Consider the following 15,838-nt stretch of genomic DNA (forward strand, 5'->3'; position numbering starts at 1 on the left):
CACTGCAAAAAAGTGCATCAACCTTCTTTTTTTTTTTTAAACTTATCAGAGAACTATGGTGGCAGGGCAAAACACCACATAAGATCTCGAGAGAGAGTTGAATTCAGACTGTTCAAACTGAGATCTGCTTTCCTGGATCAGATTCCTCTGCAGTCATAAACTGCTAAGAGTACTTAAATGGTACATAAGTTGAATTGCTCGAAGCTGAGTGTGGACTAACAGGAGAGCGAGAATCTGCTTCCCCTACTACATCTCCACCCTGTGCCCACCCCACCCCCATTCACCCACTGAAGTCTTAGGCAGAAGCTACATGTTTATGGTCTTTCACTCCAGGAAATGGATTTTCAGGGTGAAGTTCTGAGAAAAGATGCCCTAGTTTTTCTGACTGGGAGAGAGGAGGAATAATCATTGTCAAAATACCCCCAGAGCCTTCTCCATGACAGAGGCCTACTCTCCAGGGGAAACACTTTGCTAGAGCTTTACCCTAGGTGGAAGAAGGGTATTCCTCCCACACAGCACCCCCCCACACACACACACACTTCCTGTCTCACCTAAGGGAAACAGAGTAGGCAACAGGGGTGAAGCCTTCCAGGAACTAATCTGAGAATACTGCAGCCAGGGGAAGGACAGAAGGCATGGGAGAAGGTGACGCCACTGAAGATATACCTGTGAAGGTTGCAGCCCAGAGACACGGCCCCCACTAAAAGATAAGAGATTTAATCATGAAACTATAGAATTCCCTCCCTCCCCCCCCCACCACCTTACCACTACCATCCATGGGGTTCCAGAGAAATAACTGTGGATTATATCTGAAAGCACTGCACAACCACAGATTTTGATAGTTAATCATAGTTACCCACCAAATTAATCATAGTTATTTTATTTTTTAAAAAGATTTTATTTATTTATTAATGAGAGATACAGAGAGAGAGAGAGGCAGAAACATAGGCAGAGGGAGAAGCAGGCTCCTCAAGGGGATCCCGATGTGGGACTCGATCCCGGGGCCACGGGACCATGCCCTGAGCCAAAGAGAAACATTCAACCGCTGTGCCACCCAGGTGCCCCTATGATTAATTTGTTAAGGGCTCTAATGGAAAAATCGGCAACATGCAAAAGCTGATGGGTAACATATGCAGAGATGGCAATTCTGAGCAAAAATTAAAAGGAAATACTAGAAAACTAAAACACGACAACAGGAATGAGGATTTGTCAGTAGACTCAGCACAATGAAGGAAAGAACTGAGGAGCCTGAAGATCAGAAAGTTTTATTGACCTATGACCTAATGGAAATGCTAAGAAGTAAAAAGAGAAACTGAAAAAAAAAAGCCATAACTGAACATCCTGCCGTGTGAAATTGGAAAAAGTTTCACATATTAATCCAAATTCCATAAAAGGAAAGAAGCAGAGATAACAGAGAAGAAGGAAAGTTGGAAGCACTAAGGGCCAAGAGCTGCCAAAATAAATGACAGACACCAAAGCACAGACTTGGGAATCTTAGTGAATACCAAGCAGCATATATACACACACACCCTTAGACTTTTTATATTCAAACCGTATTAAAAAACTAAAAGAGAAAATGTTGAAAGAACAAACTAGAAGAGAAAAACATCTTACCCGTAGAAAAACATGAATAAGAATTACAGCTGACTTCTCGTCACAACCCTGCATGCAGAGGGGTAGAGTGAAATGAAATATTTAAGGTGTTGATTGAAAAGGAAAAACCACCTACCTAGAAATCTATTTCCAGTAAAACAGGAACACAAGAAGGTAAAGACTCTCAGACAAACAAAAGTTGAGCAAATTCATCTGCAGGAAACCTGCCTCACAAGAAACGTTAAGAGATGTTCTTCAGGCAGAAGGAAAATAATATGGGTCAGAAACATGGGTCTAGGGATCCCTGGGTGGCGCAGCGGTTTGGCGCCTGCCTTTGGCCCAGGGCGCGATCCTGGAGACCCGGGATCGAATCCCACGTCGGGCTCCCGGTGCATGGAGCCTGCTTCTCCCTCTGCCTGTGTCTCTGCCTCTCTCTCTCTCCTCTGTGACTATCATGAATAAATAAATAAAAATCAAAAAAAAAAAAAAAAGAAACATGGGTCTACCTAAAGAAAGGAAGAGACTCGTGAAGTAAAATGGAGGTGAATTAACATCTTTTATGGTTCTCATTCTTGTGTCATCTAAAAGAGGACTGTTCTCTAAAACAGGATAGCACAATGTATCGAATGATCATAGCACACGGATAGGTGAAAGACAGAAGTATCCCAAGCAATGGGAGGGAGGAATTAGGAATACTCTGTGATAAGGTACCTGCACTACACATGAAGCCATATACTATTATCTGAAGGTGGACTTGGCTTAGTAAAAGTGTATATTCTAAACTCTAGGGCAACCGCTGAAAATAGTTTGAGAAGCAGTATAAGCAATACGGTAAAAGAGGGGAAAACAGGCGCAAATATCAATCCGATTATACCAATCATCACTCTAAGTGAGAATGGCTTAAGGACACCCACTAAAGACAGAGATTTTCTGAGTGGACAAAAGAAAGACCCAAGTATAAGCTGCCTGCAAGAACCTCACACTCAACATCAAGACTCAGGTAGCTTAAGAAGTAAAGGAATAGGAAAAGGTTTACCATGCTAACACTAAGCCAAAGCAAGACGCAGGAGCTACATTAATTTCAGATAAAGCCGACATTGGAACAATGAAAACTGCCAGGGATAGGAATAAGGAGGGGCATCACATAATGATTAAGGAGTCAATTCTCCAAGAGGACATAACAATCCTAACTGTGTAAGCCCCTAATCACAGTGTTAAACAGCATCAAAATGTTTGAGGCAAAACCTGGTAAAAGTTCAAAAAGAAATGCATAAATCCCTGACTGCAGTGAGAGATTTCAACACCCCTCTGCCACTAATTGGTAAACCAAGCAGGCAGACAAGCAGATACCAAAAAGATACCGACAACCTGAACAGCATTATCCATCAACTCGATCTACTTGACTTGTATAGAACACTCCACTCAACAAGAGTGGAATCCGTAGCCTCTCAAGCTCACGGGGAACATTCACAAAGATAGATCATATGTGGGGACAGAAAGCACAACTTTACAAATATAAAGGAGTAGGAGTCCTACAAAGTAGGTTCTCACACCGCAATGGAATTAAGCTAGAAATCAACAACAGAGAAGTAGATGGATAAGCTGCCTAGGTTTGGAGATGAAACAAAACATTTCTAATCGGCACATGGATGAAAGAAGGAAGCTCCAGAGAAACCGAAAGACGTTTTGAACTAAATTAAAATGAAAATTCAAAAGTATTGTGATACAGCAATAGCATTGCCTCAGAGGGAAATGAAATTTAGAGCATACATTCAGGTACTGGAGAGGAAGAACTCTTTTATGTTCTAAACTCTTTTATGATTTTATGATCTAAAATCATAAACCTCACGAAAGTAGGAAAAGAGACCAGTTTAAGCCCAAAGTAAACAGAAAGAAATATATCATAAAAATCAGAGCAGAAGACAATGAAATCAAAAGCAGGAAAACCATAGCAAAAATTCAATGACAGGGATCCCTGGGTGGCGCAGCGGTTTGGCGCCTGCCTTTGACCCAGGGCGCGATCCTGGAGACCCGGGATCGAATCCCACATCAGGCTCCCAGTGCATGGAGCCTGCTTCTCCCTCTGCCTGTGTCTCTGCCTCTCTCTCTCTCTCTCTCTCTCTCTCTCTCTGTGACTATCATAAATAAATAAAAATTTAAAAAAAAAAATTCAATGACACCAAAAGCCGGGTTCTTAGCAAAGGCCAATAAGAGAGGCAAACCTCTTTCTGGCCAAGAAGAAAAAAAGGGGAGAAGACACAACTTACCAATATCTGAGTGGAAAGAATGGACATCACTACTGATCTCATAGGCACTAAAATGATAATAAAAAGGAATGCCACTGGCAATCCTATGCCTGCAAATTTGAACCAGTAGAGGGAATGGCCAGATTCCTTGGAAGACACTATCAAATCTCACACGGAAAAATAGATAACCCGAACAGTTACGTATTTATGCCCAGGGCCCAGACTTTTTCCTTGGTGAATTCCAAACAAACACTTAAAGAAAAAAAAATGATTCCAATTTTCCACCATCTCTTCCAGAATGTAGAGGCAGAAGAACATTTCCTAACTCGTTCTCTGAGGTCTGCATTTCCCCTAATAGCAAGACAGACAAAGATGATGCAGACCATGATCTCTCATGAACATTGTCATAAAATCCCTCAACAACACATCAGCAAATCGAATCCAACAATGCATGCAAAGAACTGTACACCACAAACAAATGACATATCTTTCAGGCACACAAAACCAGTTCAACATTTGAAAATCAACAAATGTAGTTCACCACATCAACAGGCTAAAGAACAGAAATCATATGATCATATCAATCGATGCAGAGAGCATTTGATAATTCAACAGACTTCATGTGAAAAGCTCTCGGTAAACTAGGAATGGAGGGGAACATCCCTAACCTGATGAAAAAGATCTGGGAAAACCCTACAGGCAACATCAGGCTTAAGGATGACAGTCAGACACTTCCCCTCGAGATAAGTCTGCTGTCATCACTCCTATTCAATATGTATTAGAATCCCAGCTTGTTACATAAGAACGGAAAGAGGAATTAAAAGGTGTACAGATTGGAAATGCTGAAATACCACAATTTTTATTTGCAGCGGACACAATTATTTACATAAAAAATACCAAGGAATCTACAAAAAAACCGTTGCATTAATAAGGGAGTTTAGTACGGCCCCCACGATATAAGGTACAATATACACATGGCAATTCCTTACCTACATATGAACACTGAACAATCAGAATTTGATAGTTTTTTAAATTACTTAAAAAAATAACTCATCAGGTCTTTAACATATCCATTTCTGAGTCTTTTCTCACTTATAGTTACTAGGTGTTGCGTTTTTTGTTTTTTGTTTTTTGTTTTTGTTTTTGTTTTTTAGTTCCAGTGTAGTTAACATACAGGGATATATTAGTTTCAGGTGTACAAGAGAGTGATGCAACAATTCCATGTATTACTCAGTGCTCATCAAAATAAGTGTACTCTTTAATTCCCTTCACCTATTACACCCGACCTCCACTTGTTAATAGTCTGTTTCTCGGTTTGTCTCTCTTTTTTTCCTTTGTTCATTTGTTTTGTTTCTTAGATTCCACATATGAGTGAAATCTATGATATTTGTCTCTCTCTGACTGGCTTATTTCGCTTAGCATAATACTCTTTACATCCATCCATGTTGTTGCAAATGGCAAGATTTCATTCTTTTTTATGGCTGAATAATATTCCAGTGTGTGTGTGTGTGTGTACATGGATTCTTCTTCTGGGGTTCTGTATAAAACACACACACACACACACACATACATAGTGTATGTGTGTATACATACATATCTTCTTTATCCATTCATCTATCAATGAACATTTGGGCTCCTTCCGTAATTTGGTTATGGCAAATAATGCTGCAATAAACACAGGGGCACATACATCCCTTTGACCTAGTGTTGTCATATTCTTTGGGTAAATACCCAGTAGTGCAATTACTAGATCATATGGTAGGTTCTATTTTTAATTTTTTGAGGCCCCCTCCATACTGCCCTTCCACAGCGGCTACACCAGTTTGCATTCCCACCAACAGTGCTAGAGGATTCCTTTTTCTCTACATCCTCGCAAACACTTGTTGTTTCTTATGTTTTGGATTTTAGCCATTTGGACATGTGTGAGGTGATAGCTCATTCTGGTTTTGATTTGCATTTTCCTGATGATGAGTGATGTTGTGCATCTTTTCATGTGTCAGTTGGTCATCCGTATGTCTTCTATGAAGAAATGTCTGTTCATGTCTTCTGCCCATTTTTTAATTGGATAAAGGGTTAGTATCCAAATAACACCCCCTGCCCCCAAATAACCGTTTACAATAGCAACCCTACATATGAAGTACTTAGGTATAAATATAACAAATATACGCAGGATCTGTTTGTGGAGAACCACAAACAATGATGTAGAAATCAAAGAAAATCTAACTAAAAGGAGAGATATTTCATACACATGGACTGGAAAACCCATACTTGTTAAAATTTCAATTCTTCCCAGACTTACCTATAGAAACAACAGAATCCCCATCAAAATTGCAGCAAGCTCTCTGAAGATATTGACATCCCAATCTAAAACTTGTATAGAAAACCAGAGGCTCTAGAATAGATAACACAGGGCAGCCCTGGTGGCTCAGTGGTTTAGCGCCGCCTTCAGCCTGGGGTGTGATCCTGGAGACCCGGGATCGAGTCCCACCGTCAAGCTCCCTGCATGGAGCCTGCTTCTCCCTCTGCCTGTGTCTCTGCCTCTCTCTCTGTCTCTCTGTCTCTCATGAATAAATAAATAAAATCTTTAAAAAATAGAATAGATAACACTTCTTTCTGGAAAAGAAGAATAAAGGTCCAGGACTCATATTATCTGATTTCAAGGCTTACTATAAAGCTGTAGTAATCAAGACAGTGTGGTATCACCAAAGAATTGACACAGAGTTTAATGCATCACAGCAGCAAACCTGTAACAGACTTGCACAAATATGACTTAGTTGAACTTGACAAAGGTACAGGCACAATTTGATGGAGAAGGAATAGTCTTTTCAATAAATGGTGCTGGAACAATTTGGAGTCCAAGGCCATAAAAGTTTAACCTAGCCCCAGATCTGACACTTTTACACAAATTAACTCAAAAAGGAACAAGAGCTTATATTTAAAATTCAACTATAAAGTATCTTCCTTCCTTCTGAAGGAAACATAGGAGAAAATCAACATGACTTTGTGTTTGCTGCTGAGCTTTTACACAGAACACCGTAAGTAGAGCCCATGAAATAGAAGAAAAAAGAAAGAAAAGAAAAAAAGAAGAAAGAAAGAAAGAAAGAAAGAAAGAAAGAAAGAAAGAAAGAAAAAGCAAGCTGAGTTGGACTTTATTAAAAATAAAAAACAAAAAAAATTGATCTCCAACAAAAAAAAATTTTAAAAATAAAATGTAAAGGATGACTCTGGGTGGAACCACAGAGTGCCATAAAAGCCAAAAAAAATTAAAATTAAAATTACAAAAAATAAGAAACCTTGCACTCTGCAAAAGAGGCTGTTAAGAAATGAAAGGCAATCCAGAGACTGGAAGAAAAATATTTGCAAAACTCATGCCTGAGGGATGCCTGGGAGGCTCAGCCATTGGGTGCCTGCCTTCAGCTCAGCTCGTGATCCCGGGACCCAGGATCGGGTCCCACATCGGGCTCCCTGAAAGAAGCCTGCTTCTCCCTCTGCCTACGTCTCTGCTTCTCTCTCTCAGTCTGTTTCTCTCATGAATAAATAAATAAATCTTTAAAAAACAAAACAAGGGCAGCCCGGGTGGCTCAGCGGTTTGCCTTCAACCCAGGGCATGATCCTTGAGACCCAGGATTGAGTCCCACGTCAGGCTCCCTGCATGGAGCCTGCTTCTCCTTCTGCCTGTGTCTCTGCCTGCCTCTCTCTCTCTCTCTCTCTCTCTCTCTCTCTCTGTCTCTCATGACTAAATAAATAAAATCTTTAAAATAAAAATAAAACAAAACAACCCATGTCTTGTTAAAGGACTTGCGTCCAAATATACAAAGGACTGATATAACGCAAAGACTAATTAAACAAATAACTCAATTACAAATGGACAAAAGATTGGAACATACACCTCACCAATTAAAATATACAAATGGCAAGTGAGCATATGAAAAGATGATCAAGATCATTTGGCACTTGGGAAATGCAAATAAAGTAGTGATGAGATAATGCTATGCATTATTCAGATGGCTAATATCCAGAAAACTGACAAAACCAACTGCTGGTGAGCATGTAGAGCAACATTCATTTGACTGTACAGCAGTCATTCATTTAAGGTTGGAAGCTCTGAATCATACAGCAACTTTAGAAGACAGTTTGATAGGGTCTTACCAAGTCAAGACTCTGGTCTTACCAGAGTCTTACAGTAATAGGAGCCAATAATCGTGCTATTAAGTATTTGCCCGTTTGATTTAAAAACTTATCTCCTGTCAAATAAAAAGCAACCTCCAGAACTAATGCAGAGGTAGTAAGGAGAAACTGTTCAAAGGATTATTGTAAGGAAAAGGGGTGGGGAGAGGTACTATTATAAACAGAGAGAATACTCTGACCATAAGATCAGCAAGCATCTCAAGAGTTAGGCCAAAAGGCTCTTTATTTTCTAGAGAGGACACAGGGAACCCAGGGTGGAGGAATGGAATGAAAGGGTGGTGTGAAAAGACTGGGAATCAAGGAATGCTTCACCCTGAAGCCAGCCTACTCCCAGAAGGGGCTGTGTGCTGGCTCTGGCTGCCAGTGGGTCAAAGTTCAGAAACCCAGGGAAAGGACAGAACTTTAAGCAGAGTCTGATTAACAAGTATTTTGCTCCAGTTTTTCAGTAAACACAAGTAGTTTGGCTAATCATTTACGAGTTGAAGAATGGGAATTTGGTGGGACCGTGTCTGGTTTTGCCACAGCAAACAAGGGGGCACCTGTGGATTCTCCTCTGAGTCATATGGGGAAGGAAGACTCCTTGCAGGAAGCAGTTTCCTGGAACACAAACTGGGGAGAGTTCTTCACCTTCTTTGTTTTCCAGGATCACAGGGCATCAGCAAAGTCCAACATCATCAGTTCGCACAAAATCCTACACGCCAATGTCTATGGCGCGTTTATTCATAATTGCAAAACAGGAAGCACCCAAGATGTGCATCAATAGGTGAATGAATAAATGATCTTGGTGCCTCCATACGATGGAATACTATTTGGCAAAAGAAAGGAATGATCTTTCAGGCCATGGAGAGATATGGATGAATCCTAAATTCCTATTGCTAAGTTTAAGAAGCCAGTCTCAAATGGCTACATATATGTATGTGTGTATATTTTTTCCTCTCTGTGATCCAATTACAAGAAATTGTGGAAAAGGCAAAACCAGAGATAGTGAAGTGGTCTGTGCTTGGCAGGAGTTGTGGGAGGGGAACTTGTATAGATAAAGGGGCTTTGAACCTCGTATAGATGTGTGCTATGCACTGAATATTTGTACCCCCAGCCCTCAGAATTCATATGTGAATTCTAAGCCCCAACGTGATAATATTTGGAGGTGGCCATTAACTAGGTTTGGATGAGAGTATGGCCCTCATGATGGGAGTAATAGTATCTGTAAGAAAAGGAAATGCCCAAAGCGCACTCTCATTCTGTCAAGTGAGGGAGGACATAACGAGAAGGAGGCCATCTTCAAGCCAGAAAGAGTATACTCATGGAGAACACTCTGGTGTTCTGGTATCCTGATCTTTGCCTTCTCAGTCTCCAGAACTGTGAGAAATAAATATCTGTTGTTTGAGCCACTGAGTGTATGGTCTTTTGTTATAGTAACCTGAGCAGACTAAGACTGTGTGATGTTTGATTGGTGCTCACATGACACTATGTAGTTGTCGCAATCTATAGAGGCTTACAGCACACAGAATGAAATTTAATGTATCCAAAATTTTAGAACATCATTAAGGAATTCAGGAATATCAGGATGGAACGCAGAGTGTGACAGAAACTTCTAACCATATTTTGAATGCATGAAAAAAAAAACTCACTGAAGGTTGTAAGGGAAACAGTGTTAACCTAAGCAACTTTGGAAATGAAAGAACGTGTTAAAATGACGAAATGACAAACTACATCCTTAGAGAGAATATTTTCAAACCACACATCTTGAAAAGGATTAGTACCAGAATATATAAAACCTCTAAACTCGACAACAATAGCATTGAAAGAATAAAATACTTATGAACAAACTTAACCAATGAGGTGGAAGTTTTATATGCTGAAAACTATAAAAAAATTGCTGAAAGAAAAAGTTAAAGGACACAAATTAATGGAAAGACATACCATGTTCATTTATTGGAAGATTTAACATTATTAAGATGTCAATAGTACTCAAAGCATTCTATAGATTTAATGTAATACCTGTCAGAATACCAATGACATGTTTTGCAGATATAGAAAAATCCATCTTATAATTCATATAGACTCTCAAAGGGACCCCAAACAGTTTGGAAAAGAATGAACAAAGGTGGAGGATTCACACTTCCTAATTTCAAAACTTACTACAAAGGTACAGTAATAAAAAAAAACAGTGTGGTTCTGGCATAAAGACAGACATATATACCAGTGGAATAGAAGAGTCAGAAATAAACCTTTGTGTATGTGGTCAGTTGATTTTTAACAAAGGTGCCAAGGTCATTCAATGGAAAAAGGACAATCTCCTCGACAAATGGTGTTGGAGAAACTGGAAGTCCACATGCAAAGGAATAAAGGCAGGCCATGAAGGTAGGCCATGTGGTGTATACGTGCAGTGTAATACTTTTCAGCCTTAAAAAAGAAGCAACTTCTGCAATGTGTGACAGTATGCATGAACCTTGAGGATATTTATGCAAAGTGAAATAAGCCAGGCCAAAAAAGTACAAGTACTGCATGATTCCACTTACAGGAGTTATCTACGATAGTTAAATTCATAAAATCAAACTGGAATGGTAGTTAACAGGGACTCAGGGGGAGGAGAAAATAGGCAGTTATTAATTATTAGGCAGTTATTAATCCACAAGCATAAATTAAGTAAAATGAATAAACTGTAGAGATCTTCCATACAACACTGCACCTAATGTCAACAATAACATGCAGTTAAAATCTGTTAAGAGGCCAGATTGCACGTTAAGTGTTCTTATCACAATAGAAGTCTGTCTAAAACTTGCACTTCCTTAAACAGTCTTACTTGTGTTGGCAATAAATGCTGAATAAGCATTTATTCAGCACTACTGTGTGGTAGGCACTATGGATCTCAAAATCCAGTCCCCTCAAGGACCTCAGAGAGATGGAAGAGATAGTTGAGGGAGAGTATTCCAACAGAACACTGAGAGCATTAGGATAGCAATAAAACACTTTGAGCACTAGGAAAGCACAGAGATGGAGCATTTAACCCAGCCAGGCCATCAGGAGGCTACAGAAATCTTCTTGAGTAGATGGCATCTGAACTGTATGGAATGATAAACAGAAATTAGTACAGTGAATATCATTTCAGGTATAGGAAAGAACATTTTTTTTTTTTGGAAAGAACATTTTTTAAGTGCCCAGAAAGGAGGGTGGGCATGGTGCTTTCAGACAACTGGGATATTCCATATGATTCATGGCTCATAGGGTGTCAAGTTTGGAAAGAGTAGGGGTTGAAAACAGATAAGGCTGAAATCGTAGGAAGGGAGTATGTCCTAAAGGACTTCATATTCATGCTAAGAAGTTTGGGCCATCCTGACACCAACGGGAGTCACAGACTATTATGGAGCAAAGGAGTGCTTTTGTCCAGGTCTGTGGTGATAAAAAAAAAAAAATCTCACAATCATTTCTTCCATTTCTAGATGTTCCCATAATGTGAATTTTGTGGTTGTGGAATGAGAGATTTGGGGATATCATACTTTGTTCTACTTACACATCTACTAGGTTGCCAGGCATTATGCCACAAATTTTTCATATACAGGATCTTATCTAATCTTCCCACTGTTGACAAGGTGTTGTTATTCCTGTTTACAGATCAGGAAACTGACGTTCAGAGAGGTCAGCAGATGTATCCACAGTTTGAGAGGTGGGAAGTAAAAGGTACGTGATGGAGGCCATCATTCCAGGTGATGTGCTCAGCCTTTCCTTAGACCTCTGCCTCTGCTATCTTCTAATTCATCACAACTCTTGTGTTCACCAGAGAGGCAACTTGGTGGGAAGCCATGGGTAATGAGGTTGAGGGATACTTTGGTATAAGGTAATAGCACTGGCGCCAATTTAGAAAACAGTGGCTAAAATTCCTGGGCTGCAGGGGTGGTTCAATATCTGCAAATCAATCAATGTGAGACACCACATTAATAAAATAAAGGATAAGAACCATACAATCCTCTCAATAGATGCAGAAAAAAAGCATTGGACAAAGTACAGCATCCCTTCTTGATAAAAACCCTCAACAAAGTAGGGATAAAAAGAACATACCTCAACATCGTAAAGGCCATATGTGAAAAAGACCCAGAGCTAATATCATCCTCAATAGGGAAAAACTGAGAGCTTTCCCCCTAAGGTCAAGAACACAACCGGGATGCCCAGTCTCTCCACTGTTGTTCAACATAGTACTGGAAGTCCTAGCCTCAGCAATCAGACAACAAAAAGAAATGAAAGGCATCCAAAAGTCAAATTTTCACTCTTCGCAGATGACATTGATACTCTGAAGTAGAAAACCCAAATGACTCCACCAACAAATTGCTAGAACTGATACAGGAATTATGCAAAGTCTCAGGATATAAAATCACCACACAGAAGTCAGTTGCATTTCTATACTCCAATAATGAAGCAGCAGAAAGAGAAATCAAGGAATCGATCCCATTTACAATTGCACCAAAAACCATAGGATACCTAGGAATAAATCTAAACAAAGAAGTAAATGATCTATATTCTGAAAACTATAGAACACTTATGAAAGAAATTGAAAAAGATTCCAAAAAAATGGAAAAACAACCCATGTTCATGGACTGTAACAGATATTGTTAAAATGTCTATGTTACCCGAGGCAATCTACACACTCGATGCAATCCCTATCAAAATACCACCATCATTTTTCATAGAGACAGAACAAACAATTCTAAAACCTATATGGAACAAAAAGACCCTGAAGAGCCGAAGGAATGATGAAAAAGAAAACCAAGGCCAGAGGCATCACAACTCCAAAATTACAAGCTGTATAATAAAGCTGTAATCATCAAAACATTACGGTACTGGAGCAAAAACAAACTGACCCATGAATGGAACAGAACAGAGAACCCAGAAATGGACCCACAAATATATGGTCAGCTAATCTTCCACAAAGCAGGAAAGAATATCCAAGGGAATAAAAGACAGCCTCTTCACCAAATGGTGTTGGGAAAACGGGACAGCGACATGCACAAGAATGAAACTGGACCACTTTTCCTATACCATACAAAAAAAAAAAAAGAAGTCAAAATGGATTAAAGACTTAAATATCAGACAGGAAACCATCAAAATCCTAGAGGAGAAAACAGGCAGCAACCTCCTCAACCTCGGCCGCAGCAACTTCTTACTAGATACGTCACCCGAGGCAAGGGCAGCAAAAGCAAAAATGAACTATTGGGACCTCATCAGGATCAAAAGCTTCTGCACAGTGAAGGAAACAATCAACAAAACTAAAAGGCAACCTATGGGATGGAAGAAGATATTTGCAGATGACATATCGAAGAAAGGGCTAGTAGTATCCAGAACCTATAAAGAATTTATCAACCTCAACACCCCAAAAATAAGTAATCCCGTTAAGAAACGGGCAGAAGACATTTCTCCAAAGAAGACATATAAATGGCTAGCAGACACGTGAAGAAATGTTCAACATCACTGATCATCAGGGAAATACAAATCAAAACCACAATGAGATACTACCTCACACCTGTCAGGATGCCAAACGCTAACGACTCAGGAAACAACAGATGTTGGCGAGGATGCGGAGAAAGGGGGAACCCTCCAGCGCTGTTGGTGGGAATGCAAACTGCTACAGCCACTCTGGAAAACAGTATGGAGGTTTCTCAAAAAAGCTAAAATAGAACTACCATACAACCCAGCAATTGCACTACTAGGTATTTCTCTGAGGGATACAAGAGTGCTGATTCAAATGGGTCCATGCACCCCAACGTTTGTAGCAGCATTATCAACAATTGCCAAATTATGGAAAGAGTCCGAATGCCCATCAACTGAGGAATGGATAAAAGAGTAGTGTGTATATGTGTATGTGTGTGTGTGTGTGTGTGTGCACAATGGAATATTACTCAGCCATCAAAAATTAAAATCTTGCCATTTGCAGCAACATGGATGGAACTAGAGTGTTTTATGCTAAGCAAAATAAGGCAGTCACAGAAAGACAAATATCCTATTATTTGACTCATGTGTGGAATTTAAGAAACAAAACAGATGAACATAGGGGAAGGTAAGGAAAAGTAAAATAAGATAAAAACAGAGAGGGAGGCAACCTAAAACAAATGCATAAATTCCTAGGAACATAGCTTCCAAAACTGAATGAAGAAGAAATAGAAAATCTGAACAGATCAATTACTAGGAAAGAACTTTAATTGGTAATCAAAAACCTCTCAAAAAAAAAAAAAAAGACTCTCAACAACCAAAAGTTGAGGACTAGATGGATTCACAAGTGAACTGTGCCAAATAGATATATTATTACAAAGAGTTGATACCTATTTTTCTCATAATATTCCAAAATTAGAAGAGGAAGGATAGCTTTCAAATACATTGTATCGGGCCAGCACCACCCTCATACTGAACTGGACAAAGGCACTACAAAAAAAGAAATCTAGGGCAGCCCCGGTGGCACAGCGGTTTAGTGCCGCCTGAAGCCCAGGGTGTGACCCTGGAGACCCGGGATCGAGTCCCACGTCAGGCTCCCTGGATGGAGCCTGCTTCTCCCTCTGCCTGTGTCTCTGCCTCTCTCTCTCTCTCTCTCTCTCTGTCTGTCTCTCATGAATAAATAAATCTATAGGCCAATATCCTTGATGAACATAGATGCAAATTCCTCAACAAAATATTAACAAACGGCTCTCAACAATACATTAAAAGGATAATTCACCATAATCATGTGGGATTTATTCCAGGGATACAAGGGTGGCTCAATATTCATAAATCAATCAATATGATACACCACATTAATAAAATGAAGGCTAAAAATCATATGATCATCTCAATAGACGTAGGAAAAGCATTTGGCAAAACTCAAAATCTGCTCATGATAAAACCCTCGACAAAGTAGGTTTAGAGGGAACACACCTCAAAGTAATAAAGGCTGTCTGTGACAAACCCACAGCTAACATCATACTCAACAGTGAAAAAAATGAGAGCTTTTCCTCTAAGATCAGGAACAAGACAAAATCGTCCACTCACACCACTTTTATTCAACATGATACTGGAAGTCCTGGCCACAGCAATCAGATAGAAAAAGAAATAAAAGGCATCCATATTGGTAATGAAGAAGAAAATGGACACTATTTGAAGATGACACGATGCTAAGCAAACTCTAAAGACTTAACCAAAAAACTGTTAGAAGTAAACAGATGAATTCAGTAAAGTCACAGGACACAAAATTAACATACTGAAATCTGTTCCATTTCTATACACTAAAAAGGAAGTAGCAGGAAGAGAAATTAAGCAAACAATCCCATTTACAATTGAGCCAAAAATAAAATACCTAGGAATAAACTCAGCCAAAGATGTGAAAGATCTGTACCCTGAAATCTATAAAACACTGATGAAAGAAATTGAAGACAACACAAACAATTGGAAACGTATACCATGCTCATGGATTGAAAGAATGAATAATGTTAAAATGTCCCTACTACCCAGGCGATCTACAGATTCAGTGCAATCCCCACCAGAACACCAACAGCATTTTTCACAGAACTATATAAATAATCCTAAGACTTGTACAGAACCACAAAAGACCCCAAGCAGCCAAAGCCATCTTGAAAAAGAAGAACAAAGCTGGAGGCATCACAATCGCAGATTTCAAGATATGCTACAAAGCTGTAGTAATCAAAACAGCATGGTACTGGCACAAAAAGAGACACATAGATTCAGAGAGCCCAGAAATAAACTCACCCATATATGGTCAATTAATCTATGACAAGGGAGGCAAGGATATATGATGGGGGAAAGACAGTTTCTTTAATAAATGGTGTTGGGAAAAC

At 39.5% G+C, this 15,838-nt stretch overlaps 2 long non-coding RNA genes across 5 annotated transcripts in view; one reads left to right on the forward strand and one right to left on the reverse strand.

Moving 5' to 3' along the window:
• LOC144307885 (uncharacterized) overlaps window positions 1-15,838 on the forward strand; it is a 70,701-nt gene that overhangs the window by 49,907 nt on the left and 4,956 nt on the right. For all 4 annotated transcript variants that reach the window (XR_013374563.1, XR_013374562.1, XR_013374559.1 and 1 more), the window contains one exon: window positions 11,640-11,705. This is a non-coding gene — a long non-coding RNA (uncharacterized LOC144307885). The remainder of the gene's footprint in view (window positions 1-11,639; window positions 11,706-15,838) is intronic.
• Window positions 1-15,838, reverse strand: part of LOC144307886 (uncharacterized) — a 44,548-nt gene that overhangs the window by 22,995 nt on the left and 5,715 nt on the right. The window lies entirely within an intron of this gene.

This window comes from Canis aureus, chromosome X (genome assembly GCF_053574225.1).
Source record: "Canis aureus isolate CA01 chromosome X, VMU_Caureus_v.1.0, whole genome shotgun sequence".
Taxonomy (NCBI): Eukaryota; Metazoa; Chordata; class Mammalia; order Carnivora; family Canidae; genus Canis; species Canis aureus.